General features: G+C 45.6%; 1 long non-coding RNA gene across 1 annotated transcript; it reads right to left on the bottom strand.

The window, feature by feature from the left end:
* Positions 1 to 2,020: 2,020 nt before the first annotated feature.
* Positions 2,021 to 7,316, bottom strand: LOC119192975. The gene is made up of 3 exons (XR_005113792.1): positions 7,058 to 7,316; positions 3,054 to 3,219; positions 2,021 to 2,098 (listed from the first exon to the last, which is right to left on the bottom strand). It is a non-coding gene; the product is annotated as an uncharacterized LOC119192975 (long non-coding RNA).
* Positions 7,317 to 12,933: the final 5,617 nt, after the last annotated feature.

The following is a 12,933-nucleotide window of genomic DNA, read 5'->3' on the forward strand; positions in this document are numbered from 1 at the left end:
CGTAAGTGACGCGTTCCGGGATCAGCCTGTATATATCCGGTTCCAACAGACCAGCATAATTTTGTCGACTGTCGAGGGTAATCATCTCTCGTCAGTCGCCATTCTCTGGACCATCTCCACTAGCCTCTGTAGACTGATACCGGAATGCAACACACGGTTAAGACAACATTCTACCTCACGTCAAATTTCAAACTAAACCCATATCTACTAAATATTTTTTTTATTAGTACCTAAATCCTACAAACACCTTCAAAAATGTAACGGTAATTTTTCAAGGCACAACGTAACCTCAAAACTTTACTTTGTAAAGACAATTTGAACAAATATTCGAACAATAACGTTGTAATTTACGTCATTAGGACAAAGCCCGATCCAAATCGATAAGACAGCTCGAATATTTTCTAAAACTAAAGCAATTTGAACAAATATTCGAACAATAACATTGCAACTCACGTTATTAGGACAAAACCTAATCGATGAGATAGCTCGAATGTTTTCTAAAACTAAAGCAATTTGAACAATTATTCGAACAATAACGTTGCAACTCACGTTATTAGGACAGAACCTAATCGATGAGATAGCTTGAATGTTCGAAAAATCTAACCCAGGGGCCGATCGCCGATAACTGCCAAACGACCTGGATACGGTCTATCGCATCGTTAAATCGCACTTGGAAGGGTTAATTTATTATCGCACAGTGCCGTACTTAAGACGGCCAGTGTGTTCGCACGGGGCGCCAAGGGCCCCAGAGGGCGCCACACCCTTCAACTTATTACTTAATAAATTATCCCGGTCGGAAACTACGCGTAAACGACCAATCAAAATAAGTTATTTGTAAGCATGTTATCTTTATTCTGATAGCTCTCAAAAATACTAAGTTTTCCCCGTTTTTGTAACATTTTTATTGAAGCTCCGTTCTTACTGGTCAAAGCGTGATGTTATATAGCGTATAGACTTCCTCAATAAATGCGCTATCCGACACTAAAATATATTTTCATTCGAACCCGTAGTTCCTGTGATTAGTGCGTTGAAACAAATAAGCAAACTCTTACGCTTTATAAAATAATCTGTTGTGACCTAAGATAAAGGTCGATGGAAAAGTGGTGCCCAAACAGCTAGATTCGGCCCTGCTGTACCATAACGTAAAGGTAATAACTTGGCATTATGGTAATAACCAGTTGCTAATAATTCTCCGATGGAATATTCGATTAAATTGTTTTTAGTGCTACGTTCTCCCGCCATTGTTCTATTTTATTTAGTTTTGCTCGTGTAAAAGTATTTTCTACAATAAGACTGCTTCTTTTGACATAAGTATATAACATAATCCTATGATAATTCTGGAAATATGTTTAAATATTACCTAATATTTACGAATATATTAGGTAATTAAAATATTCTATTTTCAGAAAATATATGTATACGACGCATTTGTTTAAAGTTCAAGATTTATTTATGTTGTATTGAATAATATTATGTAATGTATTTTAATATATAATTTCGTCTTGAATACCTACAGTGATTAAGACACGGAGACGAGATGTTTCTTAAAATAAAAGGTGAGTCTTCGAATCTAATATTTAAATATTCCCAGAACAGGGATAACTATTAATTATCGCCTGTTCTGGCAATATTCTCTTTCTTACTTCAAAATGTATTGTTCTTCACTGGTAGGTCTCACATATCTGAGAGTCCGCCTGGGTAGGAACCACCTGTGTAGTCACTGTTGTGTTCTGGTTTAAAGAACAAGACTTAACATCTCATGTCTCAGGATTGCGAGCGCAGTGGAATACCAAACAATAATTTGTATTTAAATGTGTTGGTTGTCTTTCTACTGTTTACGGGCGGTCGAATCGCTTACATGCGAACGGCAAGCTCGTCTCGGCGTTCAAAGCAATAAAAATGTTCTTCAACCTGCCCAGTCCTATACTTCCATCGTCCCCTTTTAACTATCTTTACACTACATAACTAAAATGCTATATACCAAAACATTTCTACGAGTAAGTTAAATGTTGGTATAAATAGTTACTAGCTCGTCTCCTGACGTCCACGCCGAAGGGTATCATGGTATGGACGGAATACTCTGAGGAACAGCTGCCACCTGGAAACGGGAAGGGATGTATGGATACAGGAAATAGGATAGGGTAAGGAATAAAGAAAAGTGTAGCTGAATATTTAATGCATCATACTATATCAGACTTTTGTGATTGTCAAAGATACTGTCTAATAATTATTTACGTATTTTTTGACCTAGTTTGTCTTATTAAGAAAAAAGTTTGATTATGTGTAGATATTCGAAGACTGGGTTAAATAGTTATAGAAGTAATTTTCTCTTGAACAAATTTCTTTTTTATTGTTAATAATATAACACAAACTTTTAAAGATAGGCCAGTGTAAAATGCCCAAGGAATTGCCTATTAATCCACCTTAGAGCAATGCAAGGATTATTCAAAATGGGTACATCAGAAACTATCATATTAAACATAATAATAAAACGATGAATTCATAATCAATTTTAGACTTTCTTGTAGTGTGCTTACATTATAAGAATTAACCTGTAACGCAACATAAAAAATAGTTATTATAAACCAGGGATAGACATAAAAAAGTCCCAGACTGGTATACGTTGGAATATACAGGGTCATTTTGACATTCTGTTACTAAATGAAACCACATACTCGTCTTCATCTTTGCTGACATTGTGCCAAAAAATATCCATTAATTACGAATATATTTACCTAAAATCCTGCTTTTAGTTTTCTAATTTTTATCATTTTGTAGTTAAGTGCGAATATGGCGTGTACGTGAGTGTATTTCTGACTGAAAGTATGATGCCGCTGCGACGAATTCTCATGGAGTAGTAGTAGTGGCATTCGGGCGCGTAAAATTAAAATCAATTTTATTAATATTTATTTTGTTCAAAACTTACACTTAAATTTACATCTATGTACGGCTCAAGTAACTTATTACTTAATTGGTATTTCCAAGTAGATAAGTATGTGGTTTCATTTAGTAATGCAATGTCAAAATGACCCTGTAGAAACAGCACTACGCACTAATCATCCTCGCGAAGCCGAAGTCGCACAGCTTGACCACGCCGTCGCCTGTCAACAGGATGTTCTCGGGCTTCACGTCCCGGTGGATGCAGTTGTGCCGGTGACAGTACGCGACGCCCTGCAGGGTCTGCCAGATGATCTGCTTCGAGAGGAGCTCGGGGCAGCCCTGGGAGAAGAGAGTCATAATCATATCAGCACTGTATTATATACTGGCCCACTGTTGGGCACGGGCCTCCCTATCACTGAGAGGGATTTGGCCTTAGCCCACCACGCTGGCCTAGTGCGATTTGATAAGACTTCATACACCCTCGAAATTCCTATAGAGAGCTTCTCAGGTATGCAGGTTTCTTCACGATGTTTTCCTTCACTGGTGAAAGAATACAAACATCATTTTTTAGAAAAGTCAGAGGTGTGTGCCCTTGGGATTTGAACCTGCGTACAACGGCAGTCCGTTCCACAACCAACTAGGCTATCGGAGAAGAGTGGTTTTGAAATTTGTAGCTGTGATACTCAGATTTGACACAAAGTCGTAAAACTAAGCGAAATCGCTATTATTCAAGGTATAGGGGCAGTTTGACGAAAGAAAATTGGCTGTACCATACCTACCACTGCTGAGCGGGGCCTGCTATACTGCTGTATTTAGACCTTAGCCTATCACCCTGGCGTAGTGCGGGTTTTCAGATTTCACATACCTTCGAAATTCTTATAGAGAATTGTCAATCTCAGGTATGTAGATTTCCTCACAATGTTTACCTTCACTGTTAACCCAAATAAACAAGTAACTTGTAAAAGTCAGAGGTAGTACCTTGGGTTTTGAACCTGCGAACGTTGTCTTAAATATTGTAGAATTATGTTGTTAACATGAACTAAATAAACTGAATTATTTACTTTTTTATACAATTCACAAAGGCATGTCTTTGTTGCATTTGAAGCGTGTAATTAACGTCTAAGAATTACTGTCTACATTATGCAGATTACGTGCAGTCAAGGTCCATCGATGGGTCACTTGATCTCCATAAAGATACATGAAGGTCTAATTGGAGCGATCTGATATCATTGAATATGTCGACAGCTCATCACATGCGCGTCACGTAAAAAGTTAAGAGGAAAATAGTCCAAATGTTCTCTGTTAATCTGGAGGTCGCTCAATATCTTGCGTAATAACTTGTATTACGAAACTATTGTAATTTGGGTATACCAATAAATAATTTGTAAATTTTAATACATTTTATTGTAATAAATTGTAACCCTCGAAAGCAGATGAGCTGACGCCCTATCTGATAGTAAGTCACCCACGAACATCGGATATACAAAGCATACAGCGAAGCCGCTGCCTACCACTGCTGTAATTATAGGAAGCCAGCAGTTATCCGTCAATTAATAGGTTAGTATCTGCTTAGAATTTTAAGTACCATCTTATTAATGATAAGAATAATTGAACATAAAATAAATAATAAATATATTAACATAAACCCAACGGTTATTTAAATATAAGAACGTGTGTGTTTTCATAAGGAAACTCAAGAGATTTTAGGAATTTGTTTTGTTCGAAATTCCTGTGTTTAATGAATAAATATTGTTTCATCGTTATATAAATAGGCTTTATAAATTACAAAAATATTTGCTTCATTAAATCAGTTGCGATTATTGAACATCATTAGTTTGATTCGTGATTCAAAAACAGGTAGTTTAATCAAGTCATGATTTCCCTATAATTGTGATTTGTGTCACGTATTCTCATTAAATTCCTAATAACTATTATAAGTACGTAATCAGTAGAGCTCAGTGAATTTCGACTTCAGTAGGTACACGAAACAAAACAAATGCACCAAAAAAGACGCCTTAGAGTAATTCACATAGAGAAATGGTAAAATAAGTAGATAGTAGATACCTAATATAACTTCAGTATATAATTATATATTTACAGTGTTTTTGTCTTATTTTAGAATCAGTGCCGTAGCGTGAGTTTTGGATCCAAAATTAGTCGCCCCAACGCACCAAACGAAACAAGAAACGCCATTTCAACAAAACAAAAGACCCACTATGCAACCAAGCATCCCACCCCCTAAATGTCGGTACATGCGCTTAAATATGAAAGGATAAAATTCCAATTTTAAAAGTTCCTAGTTTACATTTTTTAGTGCCCCTCTAAAAGTAGCGCCTAGGACGTTCCACCACTGCTTCGAACGTAATACAATTTAGATAGTTTTAACATAAACTCAATGCTAGAAATATTTTTTCAACTGCACGTGTACAAAAAAGTAATAAATATTGAAATCCTATTGTTTAGTAAAACAGAAATGAATTTATTGATTTCCAAAAACACTAATTTGAATAAACATACCCGTTTGATCACGTTTTTTGACCTCAAACACAGCAAATATTTTTAATGACATATTTCAAGTTATTAGTCATCATTTTTATTTGTTCATTTTTTAAATACACAAGGAAATGTTCACATTATAAAACGAACATGGGAACCACATATCAGAATGGTATTTCTAATCTTTTTCTTAAAATATAGTATAAAATATCTTTATTGCATATTAGCCACCAGTTACTGTTGCGTTTTTTTTTTCGTTCAGACACAAAATATCGTCTGTTTATAGCAAAGCCTAGGTATATAATAATTAGCAGACCAGTTACTCGAGTGAGTGTAGTCTCTAATTGTTTACCTACGTGTTCAAATTCTATTAAATCAGCTGGTTACAATATTATGATGATTACATCAATTTCCCTTGTAGACATACGATCCATGCATTTACCGTCAGTTGCAATGTATCTCACTCGGGAAAAGTACCAAACAGAAGTTCATAGTAATCAAAATTTAAAAACTACCGCACTTCACGCCTTTATTCCTGAAGGTGTTGGCAGCAGCAAAGCTTAAAATATCCCTTTTCGCCATGTGCGTTCCACTGCAAGATGTTATAGAGGGTGATCCAATCGCTATTTCAAGTACTAATTACAGATTCTGGGTTGATAATGAGCAGAAAAAAATAATATCACATCGACTCGAAATTCGAACCCGGGACCTCAGAGCGGTGTTGAAGAGCGCACGCAATTCAACTACGTCTCCGATTGAAAACTAATATAGACTTCAAAATGAAACAATACATTAAAGATATCACCCACATACGGCGCTCGTCAGTCAATGTTGACTCACACATTAGGTTTTCCCAAACGTGGCTTGTCCGTGTCAATTTAAACTCAGCAAATGGATATAAGTTCGTATTTGATAATTTCGTTAAAAAAAAGACGCCGTAATGCCTAAACTCGAAGTGATATAATTTAACTAACTTCAATAATTAATGGTCAAATTCAAATTGCGCGACTTTGAAAATAAATTACTATAAATAATCCTCAGTGGTGTATAATTACCACTGATGCAGATTTATTCAGTGACATACTTTTTGTGATGTATTTCTGGGCAGTAAGGTGCCCGTGCACCTACTTATACCCCCTCCAGCGCCCATGGTAGGAAGGCAGCTCGACTACTGCCCCTTATAAGCCTACTCCAGCGGCAAATTTGAGTTATTTCATTATCTAATCCAATAGGCGTACAACACCGAGACAATAATACGTTAAAAGTCTAACAATGTAATCGCCAAACATTCAAAGTTCAGGGTCTCGGTAAATGAGGCAGAGGTACACACTACACAAATAGACCCAATAGCGAGGTCGGCACGCGAATTAAAATTACTGTCTTGTACAAACAGACCATAAGTTACTTTGTACTTGTGTTTGGTGAGATGGGATTTTAAAATTAACATAATAATATAGTCTTTGCAAGGGAATGCGATAAGATATTTTTTTAACGCCAGAGAGATATGTTATTCTAGTGGCGTCTATCATGTCATTTTTCGGGGAAGGGAGGGGAATTAAATGCTATAGAAACAAAAAACTAACATGCAACTCTACGGTGGGCATTATCCCGCCAGCCACCTCACTCCAAGTGTATGACTTTCCTAAAAATTAAAGGTAAAGATCATTGCAGGTGTACTCACAGCTGGATACTTCTCCAATTCATGTAGCACGGTGTGGTCGCAGTACTCGAAGACCAAGTGCAGCTTGCGCTTGCGCCGAAACACTTCGATCAGGTTCACCAGGTTTGGATGCTTCAGGTTCTGTTGGAGAAGAATGCACGAAACCTGAATATGGTTAAATAGTCCCGTGGGCGAAGGACCTAAGGCTTAATGAATTAACATTCTTGTTATACTGCTAAAGGTTCCGATGACTTGGCGTACTGCAAATGATTAACGATAATGATAAGTGTTGTAGTCGACAATTGCTATCGCTTTCCATATATAAGTAGCCATTGCATGCATTATAAATGATTATTGTTGAGCAACAAGGACGAGCTTTCATCGAATTTTTTAGACTAAGGATTTACGTTTATAACAAATAATGTTGTTATTCGAAAACAGTATTTTTATAACTTTCTTACTTACTATATCGTTCAGCGGGTTTTAATTTAAATTGTTTAAATTTATAATTTAACTCTCACTTCCACTGAGCAATAGAGCAATTGAGTATGTTTTTGCATTGAAACACGTAACTTATGGCTCAGAAAATGACTTAAGCTAGTAATATTCTGATATTTTGGAATAATGTTTGAAACATACAGGACTCACCCCAGGACAAGTTTCAACACGGTCGGATCAATATAACACCATTTAAAAATACATTGTATTGTTTCGAACTGGCTCACAATTCGTCAACATTACAGTTGGTTGAATAATAAAAACACGATTCTACAAAGTTTCATAACTCGTATTGCATTGATTACATTTTTCGACGATATTTCGTGACACAGGGCGGAACGTTGTTTTATTGTTTGAATAAAACTTGTGCAATTGTAGAATTATTTTCGGACCAAGTATCTTGAGTCTGTTGTTTTGAACACGCTAATTAAAATTTCATAACATTTTTCTGTAGGTTTTATTCCCCCCCCCCCCCCCCATAGGAGACGCGCAGGGACGGCTGCGGTCGTAGACTTAGACACTACAACGTCAGAGGAAGCCCGCAGCCGTCCCAAATGCGCCGAAGAGGGCCACCGCGGAGTTTTAGCTGGTAGGCCGTGCGCAGGTTAAGTTATACATGGGGTGCTAGGTCAGGAAACCTCCTCGTGGTGCACCCTGGGCAACGGCGCGTCGATCAGACCGATCAGGCTGATCTGCGCGCCGGCGAATATCCTGACAACAAGATGGTTGGCGGTCGTCGCCTGTTGCGGCGATCGTCGTCTCGTTTAGTTGACGATTGGTCCGAAGGGCCCACCTCGGGCGGCTCCTGGTTCTGTCCTGGGAGTGTCGACGGGCTCGGTGTGCGCTCACCCCGCCCCGAGCAGTGGGAGGGACTCTCTCTCCCATTGTCGCCGTCGTAGATCGTAATCCGGTGTGGAGGTCTGTGGATATGTCTCGCGCTCCTGCCGGACCGAGGGTCTTGGCTTAACCGCCCGGACCGCGAGGAAGAAAACCTCTATAAAAAATGACCCCGAATCCCAAGCGGCGGCGCACCGCGAGGATGCATGGCCGATGGGTAGTTCGGTCTCGAGTGCGACCCCCGCCAGAGTACCGGCCGACACTCTGTGCAGGTTACGCTAGGCTTACCCAGGTACAGGGGGCTCTGCCTGGGCGGACCACCCTTTCCCCCATACTCGTGGGAATCTCATGGATGCAAATATTTTAAAAAACCCAACCAAAAAAAAACTGACGAGATTGCCTACTCCGGTTCCCGAATCCGGGGCTGGAGGGGCGGAGGTCGGAGGGAGCAATCCTGAAGACAGAAAGATAGTAGGAGGAGAAGTTATAGGAGGAGATGTGGGCGTACAGCCCTGTGAAGGTTCAGCAGGTGATTTTGAATTTGCGGTTCCGGCCTCGGTCGTTGAGCCTGAAACGAGTGGCGTTATCACGAGGCTCCGTAGAGGACGCCTTTGGGCGGAAGTGCAACATCTTCGGTGAGGTCGCGATCTCGTCCGTCCAGCGACTCGGAAAGCGGCACAGACACCGGTCCGCCTTCAAAACGGGCAAGGCACAACGTGACCTAAGAACTCAAAGACGGCAGGCTCACCGGATCCAGCGGGACGAGGAAATGGAAGAACGGGTTCAAGAGTACTTGAAAACCTCTGTAGATCCTGAAATACCTCCGATAGAGCTAGACGGACCGAGAGTCATTCTACGAGAGGACCTGACTCACTGCAGCAAGATCGTGCGGCTGATTATGCGCAAATCAGGCAACTTGAAGGGCACGAGCCAAAAAGCTCTGAACTCGGTGGCTGAGACCATAACCGAATACGTCAACCAACCGCAGGCGACGGTAAATGCTCGACTCGAGCAGGAGACGAAGGCGCTTAGAGACCACAGCGCGCGCCTCGAGACGGCAATGAGCAAGATGATGGAAGAGAACGCCTCCCTCAGACGACGTATAGAAGAACTTGAGAAGGCTCTGTGTGCGAGACCATCTGAAGACGCCATAGAGCAGCTGGAAGCCCGCTTGCAGGCCAGACTTGAGTCGACTCTCATGGGTCCGGCTCAAAGACCTCCCCTGGCCCATGAAACAAAAACCGCGCAAGTGGAGCTCCCAGTTCAGGAAGGATTTGTTGGTGGGCAACCTCAGTCCGCCACCACCAAGGCCAAGGGCAAAGCGAAGGGCAGTAGAGCTGTCCAGCCCACTCCACCTGTGCTGACACCACTGGTCACTCCCTTTAACAACCCGTCCTGCGTTGCAGTTGCCGGGCCATCTGGCGTAAAAGTAGCCAAAGGTGTAGCCAAAAAGGGTACTCAAGGCGAGAAGGGCGCCGCTCCGGCGCCGACACCACAGAACGCCAAAGCTCCACAAAAGACAAGGGGAGAGGAAAGAACAGGCCCGCCCCTCCCGGGCAGCAAGCCCCACAGGAACCTAGTCCACTTCCGCCGGCTCCTGTGTCCATGGATACGGCCTGGACCGAAGTAGTGGGAAGGAAGAAGAAGGCCAAGTCCGGTGCACCAAAACCCGCAGCATCGCGACAGTCGTCCAAGCGCTCCGAGCCGAAGCTCCGGCCGCCGAAGTCAGCCGCGGTAGTCATATCATTGACACCAGCGGCCGTTGAGAAGGGGCTGACGTACGCTGGAGTACTCACGGACGCACAGCGGCGAGTGGACCTGTCTGGTCTGCAAATCGACAGACTCAGGCCTAAATATGCAGCCACGGGTGCCATGCTATACGAGGTGCCCGGGGCTGAGTCCGAGCAGAAGGCCGATTCCCCCGCGCGGCTGAGGGAATGTTTTGGGGACTCGGGGGATGTAGTTGTCTCCCGGCCCACCAAGTGCTCGGAGCTGCGGATCTCGGGGTTGGACTTTGCGGCCACCTCCGAGACGGTTAAGGCGGCCTTATCTAGCATTGGCGGGTGCGCTGCGGAGGCGATTAAAGTTGGGGAAGTCCGCCCAGACAGATCCGGCATGGGTGCCGTTTGGGCCAAGGTGCCTACCAAGGCGGCCCAAAAAATAAAAGCGGGCCGTCTTAAAATAGGCTGGGTCGTTGCACGAGTGACCGTACTCGAGGTGCGGCTTATGCGTTGCTACCGTTGCCTCGAGAAAGGCATGTGCGAGGGAGCTGCGACGGTTCTACTGACCGTAGTGATTTGTGCTACCGCTGCGGCAAGCCGGGCCACAAAGCCCGGCAATGCGCAGACAAGTTCAACTGCGCCTTGTGTGCCGCAGCTCGCAAGCCCGCCGGGCACCGAATTGAGGGAAGAATTGTTCCGCGTCCTCCCAGAAAACCCTGCGTCGCCCGCGTAGAAGACCAGCTGCCGCGGCTGAGGTTCCGTCCCAGTCGCAGGCGGCGAGCCCACCGCAACCAGTGGTGGCCGAGATGGAAGTGGAGGAAGTCGCCCATCAATAATGGAGTTTAGATTCCTCCAGGCGAACATAAACCACTGCGCCCGCGCCCAGGACCTGTTGTCCCAGAGCCTGGCGCAGTGGTCGGTGCACGTGGCCGTGGTCGCCGAACCGTATTTTGTCCCGCCCCGCGATAACTGGGTCGGAGACATCGACGGGTCGGTGGCCATCATCACCAGGGTGCCACTGGCTCCCCGCCCTTCGCAAAAGTCGAGAAGGGCCAGGGATGCGTCGCGGCTCTGTTGGGGGACTTGTGGGTAGTAGGAGTGTATTTCTCCCCCAACAGACCCCTGGCCGAGTTCGAATCGTTTCTCGTTCGGTTGGGGGCCCTGGTTGAACAGGGCCAACCTCATCAGGCGATCGTCGCCGGCGACTTCAACGCGAAATCCGCGGTCTGGGGTTCGCCGGCGACCACCGCTCGTGGTAGGGTCCTGGAGGAATGGGCGATTTCCGTCGGCCTGGCCGTCCTGAACAGGGGGTCGGTGAACACGTGCGTGCGGCACAACGGCGGGTCCATAGTGGATTTGTCGTTTGGGAGCCCCGCCGTCGCACGTCGTGTCCAGGGCTGGAGAGTCCTCGTGGGCGTGGAGACTTTGTCGGACCATCGTTATATCAGGTTCGACGTCTCCGCGTCCTCGGTAACAGTGGTGGACCGAGTGCCCTTAATCAGGACTGCCCGCGGTGGGCGTTACGGCGCCTTGATAAGGAGGCCCTAGGGCTGGCCGCTCTGGCAGTATCGTGGCTCCCCGCGCCGGAGGGTCCGGTGCGGGTCGAGCAGGAGGCGGAGTGGTTCGGGGTGGCAATGTCGGATGTTTGCGACGCCGCCATGCCCCGGCCCTCCGTCGTCCTCCGCGGCGGCAGGTGTACTGGTGGTCGGCGGAGCTAGCGCAATTGCGCGCGTCTTGCGTGGCGGCGCGCCGTCGATACGCCAGGCATCGCCGTCGCCGTTCTAGAAGTAGCACACACGAAGACCAAGAGCGGCAGCTTTACGGCCTCTACAAGGAAGCGAAGAGAGTGCTGCGGGTGGCCGTGCATAGGGCCAAGGTCGCGACACGCAGGAGTTTTTGGAGACTCTCGACGTGGACCCATGGGGCGCCCTACAAATTAGTAATGAATAAGCTTCGTCCAGCGGCGCCCCGCTGTCGCAGAGTCTCCGGCCAGAACTTCTGGCCAACGTCGTCGCGGCCTTGTTCCCGGCCACCGAGGATACCACTCCTCCACCGATGGCGCCACCGGAAGTGGCGTCTTCGTCGTTAGAGTTATCGGCAAGGGATATTCCAGAGGTTTCGCCCGCGGAAATGCGGGCGGCAGTGTTCGGCTGCGGGGCAAGAACACCGCCCGGGACTCGACGGCATCCCGGGAAAGCCTGGGTGCTAGCCCTCGAGCACCTGGGGCCGCGGCTCCGCAGCCTTTCTCCTCCGCCTGTATGGCACAGGGCGTCTTCCGGCGCGCTGGAAAACCGGGAAGCTCGTCCTGCTTAGAAGGAAGGGACCCGCAGAGTCGCCGTCGGCCTACCGGCCCATCGTGCTGCTCGACGAGGTTGCCAAACTTTTTGAGCGCATTCTACACGCGCGCCTTGTCGAGCACCTCGAGAGGGTCGGTCCCAACTTGGCCGACAGTCAGTTTGGATTTCGTGGTGGACGCTCTACCGTCCACGCGATTCTGAGTCAAGTCGCAGGCGGAGGAAGCAGTGGCCAGGGGTAAAACTGTGATTGCAGTATCTTTAGATATTTCTAACGCGTTTAATTCGCTCCCTGGCCATGTATCAATGAAGCACTGCGGTACCACGCGGTGCCGCCCTATCTCAGGCGTCTGGTGCACGCGTACCTTTCTGACAGGTACGTGGTGTATCCGGGCGCCGACGAATGGCACCAGAAGAGCGATGTCGTGCGGTGTCCCACGGGGTCGGTTCTAGGCCCTCTCTTGTGGAACATCGGGTACGACTGGGTGCTCCGTGGTGCCAATCTGGGGCGTCGGCGTGACGTGCTATGCGGATGATACGCTAGTCC

This window comes from Manduca sexta, unplaced genomic scaffold, assembly GCF_014839805.1.
Source record: "Manduca sexta isolate Smith_Timp_Sample1 unplaced genomic scaffold, JHU_Msex_v1.0 HiC_scaffold_3458, whole genome shotgun sequence".
Taxonomy (NCBI): domain Eukaryota; kingdom Metazoa; phylum Arthropoda; class Insecta; order Lepidoptera; family Sphingidae; genus Manduca; species Manduca sexta.